This window comes from Lathyrus oleraceus, chromosome 7 (genome assembly GCF_024323335.1).
Source record: "Lathyrus oleraceus cultivar Zhongwan6 chromosome 7, CAAS_Psat_ZW6_1.0, whole genome shotgun sequence".
NCBI lineage: Eukaryota > Viridiplantae > Streptophyta > Magnoliopsida > Fabales > Fabaceae > Lathyrus > Lathyrus oleraceus.
This window is the reverse complement of record NC_066585.1, coordinates 79,931,342-79,943,841: the sequence shown is the minus strand read 5'-3', so window position 1 is coordinate 79,943,841 and position 12,500 is coordinate 79,931,342. Positions and strand designations below refer to the sequence as shown.

At 38.7% G+C, this 12,500-nt stretch overlaps 1 long non-coding RNA gene across 1 annotated transcript in view; it reads right to left on the bottom strand.

Annotated features, from left to right (window-relative positions):
* Positions 1-12,500, bottom strand: part of LOC127105524 (uncharacterized) — a 66,691-nt gene that overhangs the window by 14,883 nt on the left and 39,308 nt on the right. The gene's annotated exons all lie outside the window — the stretch shown is intronic.

Genomic DNA, 12,500 nt, shown 5'->3' with positions numbered 1-12,500 from the left:
GATGCCTCATCATATATTAATATCCATTGAGACTATATGTAACATGGTTGTCAAAACAATGTAATCAAAACAGTATGTAAAACATACTTCACAGAAACTCCAATACAACATTTTCATTTTTTCTTGTTCTTTGATAAACTTGGACTATACTTCACGGGTTCTTTCCGTACCCTTGACGACCTTCTGATACCTATCTCAGGTGGAGGAGGTGGAGACTGAGGTGGAGACGCTGAAGAAGACTGACCTATCTCAGGTGGAGGAGGTGGAGACTGAGGTGGAGACGCTGAAGAAGACTGAGCAGCATTCACCGGCGAAGAAGGATGAGTAGATGCATCATTCATGTAGAGAGAGACTACACCATCCACCAAAGAAGTCAATCTGTCCTCCGCCAAAGAGGAAGCTGAGTCGTACTCCGCCCCGGAAACCAAAAGGTCCTCTGCCACATTAGCAGGAATCAAAAAGCTAGGGCTATGGCTAGCATCACCCTCTACTCCATCACCCACATCCTCCGTCAAACTTTCATCCTCCGTCTCGGCTGCCACACACCATTGACATGGTATAATCTGAAAAATGAAAGGAAAAAAAATGATAAATAGAATGTCAATTCTTAACCAGAACCAGTGGGCCTATATGTTAGGAACCCGAAAAACCACAAGTTACAGAATATAGAAGAAATGAACTAAAATGCACAAATATGGAAATAATGTATTATTTCTGAAACCGAAAGGTAAATAAATGCAAGAGGATGAATATCCTAATGCCCTACAGAGGCAAAAAGCCAACTGTCCAAAACAAACTTTTTCTAGTCCTTCTATGATACCATAAAACATAATTTTATAAGTTAGTTATGCATGAATAGAGTGCAAAAAAAATGTACCTCTGAGGCTTCGACCAATTCCAACGCCTTCCAATTCTTCCTTTTAGCCTTGTACATTTCGATTGGAAGATAAACAAAACCAAGGTATGGTTCTGGCCGTAAAGATTCTATTCTTCTAAAGACAATAGCCTAATATTGATGTTGTAAAATATTAATAGCGGAAATAAACGATATGAGAAATATCATATATTAAAAAAAAATAGGACATTAAATTGAAATTATTACCTCAAAGGCAGGAGCACACCCATAAAAGTAGTGTTGCTTACCATCCCCCTTATCAATCTCATTCTTCAGTTTACGGAAAGAATCACAAGTGTTATCGAAAATGACTTTTGCCCAATTAACCTCTTCTAAGGCATTCATTTTTTCCACCATTCCCCAAGACGCTACACGCGGCTTCTTGGGGTCCAGGGAGCATAACACAAATTGCTCAATCAAAAAATAAGTAAGAAGTTGTTTGAAATTGGATCGACTTTGCTCGTCTTCTATGGTCATTTTTTCCAAAAAAGTCCTAATATTTGCAGTTGTTATTTTTCTTGAACGGTCCGAACAAAATTCTTCTTTCAAATCAAAAAGAAACTCAGGAAATTCGTGTGCCTTAGTGTACACTAAACTAGTCCCGGTATTGTTAATACCGAGGACTTCAGCGATCTCTTGAGCACAAAAAGAAAATGACACTTCATTGTTGAACACAAAGCAATTTTTTTTCTCGTCATAAACTTTACCGAAAGAGGAAATCAAAGTGTCAGTAATCTGGAACCCCCCAAACTAATGGCCATTTTGGCTTGTTATTTTCAAACCTTTTTAAGGGAACTACAGTGCTTTGATCATTCATTGCACAAAGAATGTATGTAGGCATAACATACGGCACCAAAACTTTTGTCTTCACTTTGACATTTAAAGCACTCGGCAGAAATCACATTACATCAACATTCGCAGAGACCATCATAATGTTTTGTTATAATAAAACAGTCGAAATCCCCTTGTCCGTACCGGTTTTGAGTTGACTGTTCGATGCGATGTGTTCAACAATGAAGTGTCATTTTCTTTTTGTGCTCAAGAGATCGCTGAAGTCCTCGGTATTAACAATACCGGGACTAGTTTAGTGTACACTAAGGCACACGAATTTCCTGAGTTTCTTTTTGATTTGAAAGAAGAATTTTGTTCGGACCGTTCAAGAAAAATAACAACTGCAAATATTAGGACTTTTTTGGAAAAAATGACCATAGAAGACGAGCAAAGTCGATCCAATTTCAAACAACTTCTTACTTATTTTTTGATTGAGCAATTTGTGTTATGCTCCCTGGACCCCAAGAAGCCGCGTGTAGCGTCTTGGGGAATGGTGGAAAAAATGAATGCCTTAGAAGAGGTTAATTGGGCAAAAGTCATTTTCGATAACACTTGTGATTCTTTCCGTAAACTGAAGAATGAGATTGATAAGGGGGATGGTAAGCAACACTACTTTTATGGGTGTGCTCCTGCCTTTGAGGTAATAATTTCAATTTAATGTCCTATTTTTTTTTAATATATGATATTTCTCATATCGTTTATTTCCGCTATTAATATTTTACAACATCAATATTAGGCTATTGTCTTTAGAAGAATAGAATCTTTACGGCCAGAACCATACCTTGGTTTTGTTTATCTTCCAATCGAAATGTACAAGGCTAAAAGGAAGAATTGGAAGGCGTTGGAATTGGTCGAAGCCTCAGAGGTACATTTTTTTTGCACTCTATTCATGCATAACTAACTTATAAAATTATGTTTTATGGTATCATAGAAGGACTAGAAAAAGTTTGTTTTGGACAGTTGGCTTTTTGCCTCTGTAGGGCATTAGGATATTCATCCTCTTGCATTTATTTACCTTTCGGTTTCAGAAATAATACATTATTTCCATATTTGTGCATTTTAGTTCATTTCTTCTATATTCTGTAACTTGTGGTTTTTCGGGTTCCTAACATATAGGCCCACTGGTTCTGGTTAAGAATTGACATTCTATTTATCATTTTTTTCCTTTCATTTTTCAGATTATACCATGTCAATGGTGTGTGGCAGCCGAGACGGAGGATGAAAGTTTGACGGAGGATGTGGGTGATGGAGTAGAGGGTGATGCTAGCCATAGCCCTAGCTTTTTGATTCCTGCTAATGTGGCAGAGGACCTTTTGGTTTCCGGGGTGGAGTACGACTCAGCTTCCTCTTTGGCGGAGGACAGATTGACTTCTTTGGTGGATGGTGTAGTCTCTCTCTACATGAATGATGCATCTACTCATCCTTCTTCGCCGGTGAATGCTGCTCAGTCTTCTTCAGCGTCTCCACCTCAGTCTCCACCTCCTCCACCTGAGATAGGTCAGTCTTCTTCAGCGTCTCCACCTCAGTCTCCACCTCCTCCACCTGAGATAGGTATCAGAAGGTCGTCAAGGGTACGGAAAGAACCCGTGAAGTATAGTCCAAGTTTATCAAAGAACAAGAAAAAATGAAAATGTTGTATTGGAGTTTCTGTGAAGTATGTTTTACATACTGTTTTGATTACATTGTTTTGACAACCATGTTACATATAGTCTCAATGGATATTAATATATGATGAGGCATCAAGATGATGGGGCTATTGTGCTATTGTTTGCTTATGTTAACGTTTTGTCATCATATTTGATTGCTCATCTATCACCAACTATGAAAAACGATTGCTTCTTATCATGATATTAACAAATGAAGATTGCTCAGCTGCCTTGCATCATCATCATGTAATTTAATAGTCTCTTGTGACTAACTGTCTCTCATTCATTATATCATTGTGTCAATGAAGAATCTAAGTTAAGGGCTATATCCATAGTGTTCTAGAAACACCCGTTAAATAGTCTTCTAGAGATAGAGAGGCAATTGATAAACCTAAAACTAGTTGGAGAAGGATAATTCCGGGGAATTATGCGCGTCCAAGGGAAAATTTTGTTGTGTGGATGGCATGCCTTGGGAGACTGTCAACCAAAGATATGCTTAGTAGGTTTGGAGTTTATCTATAGAACACATGTAATCATTTAAATTAGCTAAATAAATCACCCGTGAAATTTAAATCTAGTTAATAAGTTCATCTCCTATAATGTATTTATATATTCAATAATTACTCAACTTTTTTCTATTATTTATAAAAGGCCTTATTTTTAAAATGTGAGCAGGGCCACTAAAATGTTTGGGGCGGCCTGATTATCAGGTTTGACAACTTCGAGGCACTTCAAGGGATATAACTGACAACGTGGAAGCACTTTAATTTTTAATATAGGAAAATATAACTAAATAATAAAAAATTATAAAACATGTGCATACAAAATTTAAACATATTAAACTTAATAATAATTAATCAAAGATAGTATGACATAACAATGTTTCCATCTAGTAATACACTTTGAAGCTTGCATATTTTGTTCATCCCACTCATACACACAAAACGAGTCAAAAGTCATTGCATCAAGCTCTTAAGGAAACTACCATTCATTATTTTGGAATTGATCAATATGTTGAGGACTTCTTGTTATCATTATTTTTCAACCATACTTACACAGTACATTGCTTCATTATTTTCTTAGGTTGGTGCATTTATCGTAGGTATGGCTCTGGGTGCAACCTTTAGACACCTGCATAACCGTCATCTAAGCTCCAAACGACAGAGAGACCGAAAAACACATCTTCCGGTCTCGGTACTGCTAATCCGAGACCATCTTCACACAGAGAATCACCGGAGCTGCCACTGTCCTCACCGGAGCTGTCACCGTCCTCACCGGAGCTGTCACCGTCCTCACCGGAGCCTCCATTCTCACCACTATGTCCACCTGGCTAGTTTGTTTTAAAACTATCCCATACCTACTTTGTTCTCTTCATGTAGTCCATGTGCAGGTAATCAAAAAATAAAAATCGCAGATGGCTCTTTTTCAGCCATTGCAGGTAAAGGGTCAGTTGTGTTGTCTCCGATGTTAACTCTTAAAAATGTCCTTCATGTTCCAAATTTATCCTGTAATCTAATGTTCGTCAATAAATTAGCCCAAGATATAAATTGTCAAACTAATTTTTTCCGATCTCACTGTGTCTTTCAGGATTTGAACTCGGGGAAGATGATTGGCAGTGCTAAGGAGAGTGGAGGACTCTACTACTTTGACATTGGATATGCATAACATGAATCCCTTCTAAGGAGAATCCCTTCTAATGAGAACCCCTTCTAGAACATGAATCCCTTCTAAGGAGAACCCCTTCTAACATGAATCCCTTCTAGAATCAGAATCCCTTCTAAAATGAATCCCGTCTAAGGAGAACCAAATTTGCAGTTGCATGAACAAGTTGATGCTATTTGCATTGATGTCGAACAAGTGGAAAGTGTTGATAATGGCGACGTAGAAGTGTTGGAAAATTGTGAAAGAAACAACTTTGAGGGCTGTGATGAATCCCTTCTAGAACCGAATAAATGTCATACATATATCATTTTCTCAATTCCAAGTTATTCATTTTTAGTGGAATTAGTGGTGTTGAGATTAATTTGGGTTGTTTTAATTAATTGGAGAATAGTAACATTTTAGGCTACAGGCCAGCAAGACGTCAGGAAGAGTCTTCAAAATCCTATGGTCCGGTGCGCTTCACTAGTGCCGGCATGTTCTTCGATATGATCAATGCAATTGACGAAGAAGGGGACAGCGACTGCGAGATAGACAGCTGGATCCGTCCTTGCGCACCAGGCCAAGGCCCCGACAATTGGACTTCTCAAAAGATCATCCAAGTCACTTCATTCGAGTAATTGCTTTCATTTTCTTCATGTGGCATTGGTGTGTTCTGCCCAAGACACACCGATTTTGTTAAAAGGGCTCATTAATCGCTGCGTGCGACGTTTTTATCATTAATAAAGGACATTTTTCACATTCAAATGTTTTAGATCACTGTCTTTCTATTTTTTATTATTATTTATGCATTTTCAAAACTCACATCAAAACGGCAATGTGTTTCCAATGCATATCATAATAAACATTCAAATCATCAATCATTGCAGGTCTTCTTGTTCAGAGTCCACCGACCATGACTCAGCTATAGCCCAGCATGACTTTGACAATCCCATTTATCAGGCCGAAGGAGGCTACTGAAGATTGTGAGCTTCCCGAAGAACTGGCCAGGCTACTCAAGCAGGAAGAAAAAGTCATTATGCCTCATCAGGAGGATCTCGAGGTCGTAAACTTGGGGACAGAAGATGCCAGAAAAGAAGTACGGGTAGGGGCTGCTTTGGAAGACAGTGTCAAGAGAAGACTGGTTGAAATGCTCCGTGAATATGTGGACGTCTTCGCCTGGTCATATCAGGATATGCCAGGACTCGACACTGATATCGTGATGCATCAGCTTCCGCTCAAAGAGGGTTGTTCTCCTGTCAAGCAGAAGTTGAGGCGGACCAAACCAGAAATGTCTGTCAAGATCAAAGAGGAGGTACAGAAACAGCTGGATGCCGGATTCCTTGCCGTGACAAATTATCCCCGTGGGTTGCAAACATTGTGCCAGTACTTAAGAAAGATGGGAAAGTGCGGATGTGTGTCGACTACAGGGATCTGAATAGGGCAAGTCCGAAGGATGATTTCCCTCTTCCTCACATCGACGTGTTAGTGGACAATACTGCTCAGTATTCGGTATTCTCTTTCATGGATGGTTTTTCAGGGTATAACCAGATCAAGATGGCCCCTGAAGACATGGAAAAGACCACTTTCATAACCCCTTGGGGAACTTTTTGCTATAAGGTGATGCCTTTCGGATTGAAGAATGCCGGGGCAACTTATCAGCGGGCGATGGTGACTCTCTTTCATGATATGATTCATAAGGAGATCGAGGTCTACGTTGATGACATGATCGCGAAGTCACAAACTGAGGAAGAGCATCTGGTGAATCTTCAGAAGTTGTTTGAAAGATTGAGGAAGTTCAGGCTGAGACTGAATCCGAACAAATGCACCTTCGGGGTGAGATCTGGAAAATTACTGGGGTTCATAGTAAGCGAGAAGGGTATCGAGGTTGATCCTGCTAAAGTGAAGGCTATACAAGAAATGCCAGCACCGAAAACGGAAAAAGAAGTCCGTGGTTTCTTGGGGAGATTAAACTACATTGCTCGGTTTATCTCGTACCTCACAGCCACGTGTGAACCAATTTTTAAACTGCTGAGAAAAGATCAAGCAGTGTGCTGGAACGAAAACTGTCAAAATGCCTTTGAAAAGATAAAAGAGTACTTACAGGAACCTCCGATTATTATGCCTCCAGTACCAGGTCGTCCCCTGATTATGTACCTAACGGTTCTTGAGAATTCCATGGGTTGTGTGCTCGGTCAACAGGACGAGTCAGGTAGGAAAGAGCATGCTATCTACTATCTGAGTAAAAAGTTTACAGATTGCGAGTCCAGATACTCGATGTTGGAGAAAACGTGTTGCGCTCTTGCCTGGGCTGCTAAGCGTTTGAGGCAGTACATGCTCAACCACACAACCATGTTGATTTCGAAGATGGATCCGATCAAGTATGTGTTCGAAAAACAGGCGCTTTCTGGAAGAATAGCCCGTTGGCAGATGGTTCTGACAGAATACGATATTCAGTATGTATCCCAAAAGGCCATAAAGGGGAGTGTTTTGTCAGAATATCTCGCTGAATAGCCTATCGAAGACTATCAGCCAATGAAGTTTGAATTTCCGACGAACACATCATGTATCTGAAGATGAAAGATTGTGAAGAACCTCTACCGGACGAAGGGCCTGAGATTGGATCCCAATGGAAAATGATCTTTGACGGAGCCGTAAATTCCTATGGTAATGGAATTGGGGCAATAATCACAACCCCGAAGGGTTCCCACATTCCATTTACCGCCGGGTTGGCTTTCGTATGCACTAACAACGAAGCAGAGTATGAAGCATGCATTATGGGGTTAGAAGAAGCAATTGATTTGAGAATCAAGAACCTCGATGTTTATGGTGATTCTGCTTTAGTGGTTAAACAGATCATTGGTGCCCGTTCCCTTCTAACATGAATCCCTTCTAGAGCCAGAATCCCTTCTAAGGAGAATCCCTTCTAGCATGAATCCCTTCTAGAACAAGAATCCCTTCTAGAAGGTGGCCGAGGAAAATGCTGGACTAAAAATAATTTTAAATGCAAAAAAAAAAAAATAATGATGTTATCTTTTTGCTGAGTGTTGATGCTTCTGGTGATTGCGAAAATTGGAAAATTACGAGAGCTCTCGCCATTATTAAATAATTTTTCAATTGAAATAGAATTGAAAAATATTGGTAAAGAAAAACATGTAAGACAAAAATTGACATATGTAAGGGCTTTCATTCACTGATAAAGCTTTAAGCGCAATTACAATATTACAAGTTTAGATTCTTAAAATATTAGAAGGGATTCATCTAAAATCCCTTCTAGAACATGAATCCCTTCTAACATGAATCCCTTCTATGCTAGTAATGGCTTTGTTTCTCCGTACCTGCATACTAGTGAGCACAAATGAATTCCTGCAAAAAAGAAAGTTAGACAAGCCTGCATGCCCCAGGTTCATGGTCTGAATTGACCGTCCCCGTTACTCGACATTTAAGATGCATGTCAAGTATTTTACTCTTAAGCATGTATTACGAAAATGACGCAATTTGAATTGCATTTGTCAATTGGAATGGTCGAAATGTTTTTAAAAAAAACATACATAGTGTAGTAACAATCACAAACGGTGGATGTTAAAAATATTTTAAATATTTAAAAAAAATATTATAAGCAAATAAAACTAATAGATATAAATATTGATTAATATTTTTTCAATTGTTGTCCTGGTTGAGTGAGCGGATGTGTCCTACCAGCTCACCCCTTGTGTCCGGGATGGGATGGTTTATGGACATCAATGGTTCTTATCTCAGAAATTGTCCAGACATGTTCCACCCCACCAACATAAAATATATTTAGTTTACTTTCATCCCCAACTTTACACTTTCCACCAAGGAACAGAATAAGCATGTCAACACATTGTTTTCTTGCGACTCCGACATCACACCAAAACACAGGGCGTGCTCGTACATTCTCCTCGAAGGGAAACTTTACCGTAGGGGATTTTCCATCTCATTACTCAAATGAGTCGAGGAAGAGAAAGTTCCCGACATATTGAGGGAAATGCACCGAGGAATCAATGCCCAACATCCCGGCGGACGATCACTTGCACGAAAGGCTCTTCGAGCAGACTATTATTGGCCGACTATGCAACATCCCCGTTCCCTTCTAACATGAATCCCTTCTAGAGCCAGAATCCCTTCTAAGGAGAATCCCTTCTAGCATGAATCCTTCTAGAACAAGAATCCCTTCTAGAAGGTGGCCGAGGAAAATGCTGGACTAAAAATAATTTTAAATGCAAAAAAAAAATAAATATATATTTTGGTTTCTGAAAAATTATGAAATGCTTGACAAATTTTTTTAGAATTTTAAATCTAAATCCCTTCTAGAACATGAATCCCTTCTAACATGAATCCCTTCTAAAGAGAATCCTTCTAGAATCATTAGAAGGGATTCTGGTTCTAGAAGGGATTCATGCTAGAAGGGATTCTGGTTCTAGAAGGGATTCATGTTAGAAGGGATTCATGTTAGAAGGGATTCTGGTTCTAGAAGGGATTCATACTAGAAGGGATTCATCTAAAATCCCTTCTAGAACATGAATCCCTTCTAACATGAATCCCTTCTATGCTAGTAATGGCTTTGTTTCTCCGTACCTGCATACTAGTGAGCACAAATGATAATTCCTGCAAAAAAGAAAGTTAGACAAGCCTGCATGCCCCAGGTTCATGGTCTGAATTGACCGTCCCCGTTACTCGACATTTAAGATGCATGTCAAGTATTTTACTCTTAAGCATGTATTACGAAAATGACGCAATTTGAATTGCATTTGTCAATGGAATGGTCGAAATGTTTTAAAAAAAACATACATAGTGTAGTAACAATCACAAACGGTGGATGTTAAAAATATTTTAAAAAAATATAAAAAAATATTATAGCAAATAAACTAATAGATATAAATATTGATTAATATTTTTTCAATTGTTGTCCTGGTTGAGTGAGCGGATGTGTCCTACCAGCTCACCCTTGTGTCCGGGATGGGATGGTTTATGGACATCAATGGTCTTATCTCAGAAATTGTCCAGACATGTTCCACCCCACCAACATAAAATATATTTAGTTTACTTTCATCCCCAACTTTACACTTTCCACCAAGGAACAGAATAAGCATGTCAACACATTGTTTTCTTGCGACTCCGACATCATTGTCATCCTGTTCAAAAGTATGTTTGTTCTACTTTGTTTCTCTACCACATTGTTTTCATTTTCTATTAGATTGGTGAATTTATGCTTGTTATTTAACTTATTTCAGCCAATTGCAGGGTTTAAGACAATTATGTATAGATGGAACAAAGTCAACATAGCAAGGAAGGAAGGAGTCTTAGAGCAAGGAGAATGTGAGAATGTGACTGTACGTGTTTTGAAGTTTGTCTTAGGATGATTTTCTGATTTCAAATTGTCTCTCAAGGTGTTTTATGTGTGCTTGATTTTCTGATTTTATAATCTATTAGATTAATTATTGATTTTGTGTTTTTATGAGATTAACTTGTATGTAATCTTTGATTCTATGTTTTTTGCTGTATTCATTCTTGCTTATTTGTTTTTCTACTATAAATCTATATGTTTCATGACTATTAAAGTTTCTTTCTTTAAATTTTCAGTTTAGAATTTTGCGAAACATTTTATGATTCAGAAGATTTATTACTTAATTTCTTAGTGTGATTTAATTTAGAATTAGTGGCAACTTTGCTACTGTTATTACTTAATTTCTTTTGATTGTAAGAATACTTGTTAAACTTATGGATGAGTGTTATTTTTCCCCATCTAGAAGTTGTTTCATTTGTCTTTATATATGCACGCAGGCTGGAGGAAAGCCTGAAAAGGCGATCCACGCAAAAGAGGGATTATCACGAACGACTGCAATCTGCGAATCCACGACCTACATATAGTTGAGGCTATCCTAAGGGGTGAAGATCAGTTCACTTACTTTTTCTCAAGAGGCAGAGCGAGCGGAGTGTCTTGAAGACATACGAGTCATAACTGGGTTGAGACTTGATGAGATTAACTTTTCACATTGCCAATAGGATAGTTTGTTTTTCTTTTTAGTTGTTCCCTCATTCCAGGGAACTGCTTCCTTTGTATTTCCTATTCAGGGCCACCTTTCCAAATCAATAAGAATTCAACTTCAGTCATTTGACTACTTTGCTTCTTTGTTTTTGCTTTTTCTCATCTAGCATTGATTGATTGTGAAAACGTCTAGCAAATTGTGACTTGCATTGTGTTGTGAACATTTGAATACCTGCGTATGGCCAGACTTGTCTGATGGCCAGGATAGCCCTTCCACAAAGGTAAGTATTGAAGGGCTAGGCTATATTGCGCGGAATTGGGCGTTCTGTGACATTACGGGCTCCTTCTCGGAATCCTTTTTCTTCTCTTCTTTACTTCCTGAAATTACTTAATTTTTTTATTGACATTTGACATGACATGATTTGATTTGGGCATTGTTTGCCCTAATCAATTGACAAATGCAATTCAAATTGCGTCATTTTCGTAATACATGCTTAAGAGTAAAATACTTGACATGCATCTTAAATGTCGAGTAACGGGGACGGTCAATTCAGACCATGAACCTGGGGCATGCAGGCTTGTCTAACTTTCTTTTTTGCAGGAATTATCATTTGTGCTCACTAGTATGCAGGTACGGAGAAACAAAGCCATTACTAGCATAGAAGGGATTCATGTTAGAAGGGATTCATGTTCTAGAAGGGATTTTAGATGAATCCCTTCTAATATTTTAAGAATCTAAACTTGTAATATTGTAATTGCGCTTAAAGCTTTATCAGTGGAATGAAAGCCCTTACATATGTCAATTTTGTCTTACATGTTTTTCTTTACCAATATTTTTCAATTCTATTTCAATTGAAAAATTATTTAATAATGGCGAGAGCTCTCGTAATTTTCCAATTTTCGCAATCACCAGAAGCATCAACACTCAGCAAAAAGATAACATCATTATTTTTTTTTTTTTGCATTTAAAATTATTTTTAGTCCAGCATTTTCCTCGGCCACCTTCTAGAAGGGATTCTTGTTCTAGAAGGGATTCATGCTAGAAGGGATTCTCCTTAGAAGGGATTCTGGCTCTAGAAGGGATTCATGTTAGAAGGGAACGGGGATGTTGCATAGTCGGCCAATAATAGTCTGCTCGAAGAGCCTTTCGTGCAAGTGATCGTCCGCCGGGATGTTGGGCATTGATTCCTCGGTGCATTTCCCTCAATATGTCGGGAACTTTCTCTTCCTCGACTCATTTGAGTAATGAGATGGAAAATCCCCTACGGTAAAGTTTCCCTTCGAGGAGAATGTACGAGCACGCCCTGTGTTTGGTGACGGCCGCCTCTTTAGGGTCGGCGGGGAGTTCGCCCTTCATGAGGTAATTATAGATGGGCGTCATCCAACAATGAGTATCCCAGATCACGTTAACCATCGAGTCTTTGAACGCAAGTTGCGCCCGATGCCATTAGGTTGAGGGCACGTCTGCCTGGGTGTCACA